The 7575-nt window shown below is 44.5% G+C and overlaps 1 long non-coding RNA gene across 1 annotated transcript; it reads right to left on the bottom strand.

Moving 5' to 3' along the window:
* Positions 1-904: 904 nt before the first annotated feature.
* On the bottom strand, positions 905-5436 carry LOC310804535. Its single transcript, XR_014554213.1, has 3 exons — positions 5371-5436; positions 1212-1287; positions 905-957 (listed from the first exon to the last, which is right to left on the bottom strand). It is a non-coding gene; the product is annotated as an uncharacterized lncRNA (long non-coding RNA).
* Positions 5437-7575: the final 2139 nt, after the last annotated feature.

Genomic DNA, 7575 nt, shown 5'->3' with positions numbered 1-7575 from the left:
CTTATAAAATAACGCACACACACGCGTACACATGTACATACATAATACACACACACACATACACACATACACACACACACACCCCCGATACGATGTGTGGGTGGTTATTGTTGTTTGATGTAGTTAATCTGAATATGCTGCTGCTGGCTGTGCTTTTGGGATTGTACTTTTTTTCAGAACAACAACAGTGGCATTTGTTTATTTCTGAGCCAAACTGACTGAGAGCAATCATGCTGAGAGGCAACTGCTTTTGCTGCTCCACAGCAGTTAATGAGTATACCCAGCTTTAGCTGAGGGCAATAACAAAGAGTACACACAGAATGCTGCACTCCCCACCTTCAACTCTACACACACGCACACACACACACACACACACACACACGCACACACACACACACACACACACACACACACACACACACACACACACACACACACACACACACACACACACACACACAGTTGGAATCTCTTGACAACTAACAGGTCATTAAATAGTTGTAGATGATCTCCTGACATTGAATTGTGCATAGAGCCAGTAGCTTGATGAGGGGAAAAGTAACAAGCATTTGTAATGACTGAAAAAGTTGTTTTAGAGTTATAGTTTTAGAGTTATAGTTTTAGAGTTTGTCCATGTTCTGATAAGAGGAGATTCATAGTCACGATAGGGTTTTTCTCAGTAAACTCAAATGAAAATTCAAATGAAATATTCTTCCTCATACTGCAGCAAAAGTTAAACCTGTGCCAAGTTTCCTTGTTTGAGAGTCATACAACATGTGTACATCTGCTGTCTGTCCTGAGGCATGAGAACAGAGATACCGTGACCAGGAAACTTGCAGCATTCTTCGCAACATTCTTCTTGAACACTTAAAACATTCATAAAGTAGTTTCAGCTTCTCTTACCTGTTGGTACACAACATGACAGTGCGGGTCACGCTGCCTCGGGCAGAACATACACTGAGAAGGAAAGGAAGAAGAACGGTTATATCAGAGCACAGCATCTGAAATCGGAACGCTCCTACAAGCTGTCACAACAGTGGTGATCGATGGCAACTGTAACACCATGAAATACACAGCATTTGGCAGATACCTAGGGAGATGCCATTAGATAACACAGACAGCATAGATCTCATTAGGTGGTAATAGGAGTGCTATTCAGTTACAGAGCACATACAGCGCATTCCTCAGTGGTTAACCAAGGGGCCAAATACCTCCAGTCTGTGGTCATGGACCTCTCTGCATGCCAGTCAGCCAGTCAGGTTCCTCTCTGCTCTCAGCCCTACTTACCTAAACGTGGGAAGCAGTGCAGAGGTTATAGTACCAGCGATACGATACAAGCACGCAATACAATCTCCTGTAATGCTTCTCCTGAGAGGCATTGGGCCTGCAGGCTTATCAGGAAGTGTTTTGATCTCATATTCAGAGTCTCTCGCATACTGTTACATTGTTCCAACTTTCAGAAGAAGAAGAAAAAAAAAACAGTTGAGGGATGTTGTGCCATTTCATACAAAAGCCCTTCCATTTGTTCTCTCCTCTAGAGGAATGGCTGTGTCTGATCACTGGCAGATCAGAGTGGTTCTTGTGTGTTTAGTAGGCTACAGGGGCACTCTTATAGAATGAATAGTCCTGGCCTGGCTGCTTTATTAGGAGACCTTGCCTGTTTCAGGACATTGTGTTTCCTCCCATGCTTATCCCTTCCTCTGGGAATCAGTCCTAACGTTTCAAGCCAACTGCTACATGCACACACACACACACACACACACACACACACATGCACGCAAACATAGACACACACGCACCAAGCCAGGACACCACAGGGGTACTTGACATTCCAGGGGGGACATGACGAGGAATTTGCATTTACCCCCTGAATTGACTAATTGTACAACATTAATATGAAAATGACCCCAACCCTGATGCCCCCTGCCTGTCTCTGATGGATCAAAAGGCCAGCTATCATTTACAAACCCATAATCCTAACATAAGTCACTAAGTGTAACATTTCACGTTGTGACAGTGTTGCTCTCCCTACAGCCACTGAGAGCTGTCCTCCAGGGTGTCCTCAGGATGCAGGGCATAAACATGTGAGGGATGAGATGGAGACACCTTTGCCTCAGGTTGACGTGATGACTCACGTTAGATCTATAAGTCCCTGATTTAGAGATAAATCCATTTCATTTGCTGAGCCTGGCGCTGGGGTGAGGTATGGCTATAACTTTATCAGCCCGTTCCATACTCAGACTTTGCACCCATTTCAACGGCTGTAAATCAAATAGGAGGTTAGAAAAATAGCGGCACACAATCAGATAGCACCCAGTCCTTGGCTAACCTTGATTGTCTGTGTGGGTGTGGGTATGTGTCACTGAGCCTGACTGTGTGTGTGTGTGTGTGTGTGTGTGTGTGTGTGTGTGTGTGTGTGTGTGTGTGTGTGTGTGTGTGTGTGTGTGTGTGTGTGTGTGTGTGTGTGTGTGTGTGCGTGTGTGTGTGTGTGGTTTATAGAGATTTGATTAATAAATCAGAGGTGGCACATACACACACGCACGCACGCACACACACACACACACACACACACACCATCACAGTACAGAGTGGATTATTCCTCTGGTTTCTTTTCAGTTGCTTACAAAACAACAGGGAGTCTTGGATGTGAGGGCGGCAGTTTCAAATTGCCATTGTGGGGCCCCTACTTCGCTATTTGTTTTTCAGCACTTTTTATGCAGGAGTCAGTGGGACAGTGGCCGCTGCGATGTGTGCTGCTGTCATTCATCTATATGGCTTTTACCATGTCAATGTGTTTACAAACGCATCAAATGGACATTGTAAATGATAGGTAAAACAGTAGCACCCTAGTGGCTGCAGAGCCTGTTTCATTTGAAACGGATGAAACATACATCTATGCATATGAATGTGGTGGTCCTGGATCGCCATACTGTATGAAAGTGGTCCTGGATCATCATATGAATGTGGTGGTCCTGGTCAAAATGTACAAGGACTGTTCATGGACAGGTCATGAAATAAAAGTTGAAAAAAAATAAGGCAATGTCAACATTTTGATAGGGGTGACACTGTTATTAATAAGAAGCCTATCTTGCTAGCATTCAAGCACTCGGCCACACCAGCCTGAGAATGAGCGATCTCTTCTGATTGTGGATCTAAGCAGGTTAGGACCTGGTTAGTACTTGGATGAGAGACTGCGTACCCTCTCTTTTTTTTTAGTTCATTAATAAAATGAAAATAAAGACAAGGCAATGTGAACATTTTGAGGCTGTTAATAAGTTAGGGTTAGGGTTATGGAATTATCTAAAATATTTATAAAAGAACTTGAGATTCTGCCATGTCGAATGATTTGTATATTATATCACTGATGTAACATGCTATTTTCTCAACTTTCATAAAACACATGAAACCTACAGTATGTAAATAAATTCCCATAACTGCCCTGAAAAAGAAAATGTATTGCACTTGATAGCTCATGTTTATTAGATGTTATAAAATATGAATTGATGGAAAAGGAGAGGGAAAAGACCCCTGAAGGTTAATAAATGGAACTGTAAACTGTAACCCCAATAGAAAAGAAAAACAATTCATTAAAATGGACTCAATTAACCGTGGGGCACATATTTTTACATTATATATGTGTGAAACAAGAGGACATACTCAGTTTTAAATTAACACCTTCTCTCTATCTTTGTGTCCTCTCTAGGCTTCGACATCATAAAGCATAGATTGACTTGACCTGATACCTACACAACCCTCTGAAATTGAGGAGGAGGGTCAAAGAAAACAATAAATTACCAACAATTCAATAGAACTGTTTGTCTCTGTCCACAGGAAAAGGACAATAGCTGTTTTTTTTATCTCTATGAGTCTGTGACAGAAACCTTTTTGAAAAGATAAAAAGACCTATGAAAAGATATATTCTTTTTTTTTACAACACAAGTACGATCGATACCAAAGTTAAAAAAAATAAAAATAAAAAAAAAACCTCCTGACTGCAATGTAGGTTTCTTGGAACCAGAGCCAGAGCCACATTCTACTTGGACAAATAATGACGAGAAGACAGGAGGAGAGGAGAGGAGAGGAGAGGAGAGGAGAGGAGAGGAGAGGAGAGGAGAGGAGAGGAGATGAGATGAGAGCAGGGATGGGGGGGGGGGAGAGAGAGAGAGAAAGGTCTGTGGCTGACAGCCGTAACCCCTGGTGCTGAAGTGACAGGTCTGTTTCTGCAAGGCTAAATTGGCTGTCACTGCCACCGCTGACGGCCCCTCTAAGACAACCCTATCATATTTCTCTGGTAATATGAAGAGGGAGGGGGGGGGGGGGAATGCAATTACTGCACCCTTTTCATATGTCATCTTTGTCATGTATGAAGGTGAAAACACAGAGCAGCTCTTGTTATAATGACTCCCCCAGAACTCATTTTCCAGCTCCACTACATGAGACACAGGACTATATAGTACTGTATCACAGAAACTCCATGAATCTTAGCACGCCCTCTGGTCTATAGGTCCCCAGACGATTTGATTTGATTTTTGACTTGAGGGGGCTCTGACTAAGTGTCATCAAAGGCAAACGCATCCAGACACTGAGGGTCTAAATATTGTCATGAAGACTAATAATAGCCAATGTAGATGCATCTCACGCATCTCATCCCACCGACTGGCCTTTACCGTAATACTAGCTATTACACTTAACACCAGGCCGCCCCACCCGCCCCCCCACACCCCCCATAGCCTGAACACAGAGCCCATCATCACCTCAAGATCTGACTGGGGCACTAGCTTTGATGTATACCACGGTCATTTAGTGGTAATCAACCACAATCTTCTAATCTTCTGACTCTATAGCACGGCAACACCAATCCATCAACCTGGCATGCACAGGCCCAGTCACCTTGGTAATAACATTGTCTTCTTATCCCGTCAGAGGGCGTGCCTGTTGTGGAGATGCCACGTCTTGTTTGATAATGGCATCGCGTGTCGCAGGTGTGATTGACAGCCGACCAGGATAACAAGATAAGGTCCCCACTCCTTGTCTGCCGAGATGTCCTCATTAAGCCCAATGCTATGACATGCCAGAGGTGATCGATTGCTTTGGTCTGTCACCCGAAGGGGTGCTGCTTTGATTTATTATGTCCTAACCCCCCATCCCCCCTTCCCAACGTCACCCTCCTCTTCCATACCTGTGGAAAACTGGAGGAATCTTGTTTTCTTTCCCAGAGATGGGGGGAGCACAATGACAGTAAGGTCAGAACTGAAGACAAAAGCATATGGTTTGCAGATACATTTAACATTTGAAATACTTACACAAGTACAGAAACAATACACTATAAAGGTCATTTCATGCTGCCGTGCCTCCACCATGGTGACTCACCCATAGTGTTGTTGTAGAGAAGCTCCCGGCCTCTGAGGGTCTGACTCCTGTCTCAGACTGATGAGGTGTCAGAGCCGCCAGCAGGACGGATCAGAGGCCTCTCTCTCACCCACAAATTACAAGGGAGCGTCTTCCTCTCCTCCCCTCTCCTCCATTGACACCCTCACTCTGCACGAGAGCAGGGGACAGAAATAGGAGAGAGAGACAGAGAGAGAGAAAGAGAGAGAGAGAGAGAGAGAGAGAGAGAGAGAGAGAGAGAGAGAGAGAGAGAGAGAGAGAGAGAGAGAGAGAGAGAGAGAGAGAGCACCCTTCTCCCTCCCCCACCAGGGGATGACACACATGACACATGCATCTCTCATACATTCATTACCCATAATCCCTCATCATCGCCCGGGCGACCCCCACCCCTTCTCCACTGCTCAGCAGGCCTGATGAGTGACTGGGTGACGAGTCACAATTAAACAAGGCGCCCTCACCCCGTGTCACTCACCCACCGTCCCAGCGCTATCGCTGAGGTCATTAGCGTGGTCCTCTGTGGCTCAGTTGGTAGAGCATGGCGCTAACAACGCTTACGTTGTGGGTTTGATTCCCGCTGGGACCATATATACTGAAATGTATGCACTCACTGCAATGGAAGTCGCTTTGGATAAAAGTGTCAGCTAAATGGCATATATATATATCAGCGCGAGACAGCCAGGCACGTACATGAAGAGGAGAGAGAGACAGGAGCTGTCAGTCAGCCTCTCCAGAGTGAGTGGGTCTGTCTCTCTCGACTGGAGAGGAGTCCATTACCACAGATGGATCGCCATGGACACAGCACAGCCAATCAAGAAGCAGGATTATTCCCTCTTCCCGCTCTGGGTTTGATTGTGATGTGCCTCACAAATGCACACAGCACACTAATAAAACCACCTTACACATAATGGTGGCTATACAAGCTGTGTAAGCACACAGGGATAGAGGTCCTCATTAGCTGCTTTTCGACAGCGGTGCCAGTGTGCGCCAAGGCTTATTAGCAGTCCAGCTAGTGCTCAAAGCCCTTTGCTTCGAGCCTGGTGAACAAGCCTGTTTGAATTTCCACAGTTGGGCTTTCCATTCCCGCCCCGTATATATGATGTCCAGTTTGTTTACAATATATTATATGATATACTATATGGAGACAACATGTCAAATTCTCTGGTTTCCCAACAGGTTCTGATAACTTAAGCACTTAGTGTAAAATTTAAGATGTAAAAAGCGCTATTCAAATCAATTAGATTGTGTAACGAGCTAACTATGCCTGCCACCCAACAAGTTCGCTAGCCAACTAAAGCACTTAGTACTAAGGACACATTCTTATGTTCACTGACACAGTAAGGGCCCTTCTGCTTAATTAAAATGGTTCTTCAAAAACAGACTCACACAGGCATGCACAAACAGTACACAAACTCATGCTTGCAGCATACACACACACACACACACACACACACACATGCGCGCACACACACACACACACACACACACGCATGCGCACGTGCACACACACACGCATGCGCACGTGCACACACACACGCACACACACACACACACACACACACACACACTTGCATACTAATAAAGGACTGCTGGCTGTCAATCACAGGCTTGTTATCCGCCTACCAGATTACAGTACCACAACATGTTTGCAATGCAGGACAGATCCTTTCTGCCCGCATCTATCATCTTTGTATTCTCTGCTTGTCATTCCAGGCAAGCAGTGAAACAGACATCTCATTTACCAAGCATAATCCCTGCATCACAATCCATGGTATTGATCATTGAAGCAGAGCAACATCATATCAACAGGATATTTAATCTACTATATCTAAATGATAAATATGAGATACAAGCAGAGGAAGCTGGTGCAGGTAGAAATCGGAGGACGGCTCATTGTAATGCATGGAACGGAATGAGGAATGGTATCAACATGTCTTTACGGTATCTTTCCATGCATTACAATGAGCCCGTCCTCTTAAGGGTCCCTCAAGTCATGGGCTGAGGAATATGTATGGTTCACTTACTGAGACAAATGTTTATTCTCGTCAATATTTCCTTTTGTACTTAAAAAAGAAAAGCATATACAATAAAAAAAAACTCACCCATAACCAAATGGGAAAACTCTGGACGAGAAACGTGAATCCTCATATAAAAGTCATTTCAACAGCTTGCAAACACCACTTCAAAGTT

Source organism: Argentina silus, assembly GCF_951799395.1.
Source record: "Argentina silus genome assembly, chromosome: 5".
Taxonomy (NCBI): domain Eukaryota; kingdom Metazoa; phylum Chordata; class Actinopteri; order Argentiniformes; family Argentinidae; genus Argentina; species Argentina silus.
The sequence above is the reverse complement of the archived record's forward strand: the minus strand, read 5'-3'. Positions and strand labels throughout refer to the sequence as shown.